Below are 1,853 nucleotides of genomic sequence, written 5' to 3' on the forward strand. Positions count from 1 at the left end.
ACCCCGCGGTGAAGTAGTTCCGCACGGTGTCTCCTCGCCGCCCGCCTCGCCGTCCGTCTCGCCGCCGCCGGTCTCCATGGCCTCCGACTCCGCCGCTCCCGCCAGCACCGCACCGGCCTCTGCCACCGCCACCGCCTCCAGCCCCGCCGCCGCCGCCGCCGCCGCCTCCCCCGCCGCCTCCATCTCCGCCTCCATCTCCGCCCCATCCGCCTCTGTGCCCTCCGCCGCCTCCGCCTCCCCCGCCTCCGCCTCCGCCTCCGCCTCCGCCGCTTCCTCCTCCGCCGCTGCCGCCTCTGCCGCGGCCGCCTCTGCTCTGGCGGCGGCGGCGGCGGCGTCGATCACCGCGAGCTCCTCCTTCTCCCAGCGGCCGCCTATAAGTAATTAATAAGACGAGATCGATAATTAATTACAAGACGAGCTCCTCCCTCCCCCAGCGGCCGCCTAATCAACAATTACGAATCCTAATTCTTAACTAGTAATTGTTAACTAGGAGCTCCTCCCTCTCCCAGCGGCCGCCCTCTGAGATGCCGAGTGACGCCTTGCGCTTCGGCACGCGCTTCTCGCGCAGCCGCTGCGTCTCCTCGAGGAACCCGTCAAACAGCGCCTAATCTCGCCACATCTCGCACCCTCTCGGCGGGCAATCTCGGGCGATCTCCCCGACAGACGCCGCCCGCGCAGCGCCTGCGCGCGGGCGTCAACCAGCGGGTCGAGGAGCTCCTCGCCGTCGTACAGCGGACACTGCGTCCGGTCGAGCGCGTGGAGCCGGCAGCCGAGCTGCTCGCAGAGTGCCTTACGCAGCAGCCCGCACCGGACTCAGCGATGGGGAATGACGAGGAGGGTGCGGCCGAGCTGCTCGCAGAGGCGCCACGAGCGGGTTGCCGACCGTCCCGACGAGCAGCATCGCGCCCATGTCCACCGGCACGCCTCCCAGCTCCTATGTATGTGTGTAGGAAGGTGAAGAACAGCCAGGCTCGGACTGGACACCAACGCGGTATGGGTGGACGCGGGACAGATGACGACGGCACGCACGAGCGACACACAGACACAAACAAGCTCGCAAGACACACCTCCGTCCGCACGCGCCCTCCGATCCGCTTCTGCGCCTATTAATTAGTTAATTAATCGGTTCATTCATTCATTAATTAAACCTCCGATCCGCTTCTGCGCCTCGAGAACGAGCGGGCGGTGCCCCCACATGCGTAGCTGCCTCGCCGCAGCTAGGCCGGCGATGCCCGCGCCGACGACGACCACGCGCAGCGGCGGCGCCTGAACAAACACGGCGTCTTCTCCCCCCGCTCCCCCCCAATCCCGACGGCCACGCGCAGCGGCGGCGCCGCGCGGCCGCGCTCGTTCGTCGGGATGGACAGGGAGAGGCGGGGGCCGGCGCTAAAGTTGATCAAGCCGAGCCGGCGCAGCGCGTGGAACACGGGCGGCAGCGCGCCGTCGAGCCAGATGCGATGCAGGCCTATGCACACGTCGTCGTATGGGCTCGACAGCCTGCTCTTGCAGTCCAGCGCTGTCCAGCGAGATGCGATGCAGACCGCAGGCGTTGACGCTGCGGCGCGCCTCCTGCAGCGAGAGACAGCCGAGATACGGCCGAGATACGGCCGAGATACGGCCGAGATATGGCCGAGATCTCTCTGTCTCTCTGTCTGTCTGTCTGTCTGTCTGTCTGTCTGTCTGTCTGTCTGTCTGTCTGTCTGTCTCTCTCTCTCTCTCTCTCTCTCTCTCTCTCTCTCTCTCTCTCTCTCTCTCTCTCTCTCTTCCTCTCTACCTGCAGCGAGATGCGCCCGCTCGCCCGCCGCCGCCGCCAGAGCAGCAGCAGCAAGTTGCGGAGGGCGAGGCAGCGGCGA

This window comes from Emiliania huxleyi (genome assembly GCF_000372725.1).
Source record: "Emiliania huxleyi CCMP1516 unplaced genomic scaffold EMIHUscaffold_278, whole genome shotgun sequence".
NCBI classification, from domain to species: domain Eukaryota; phylum Haptophyta; order Isochrysidales; family Noelaerhabdaceae; genus Emiliania; species Emiliania huxleyi.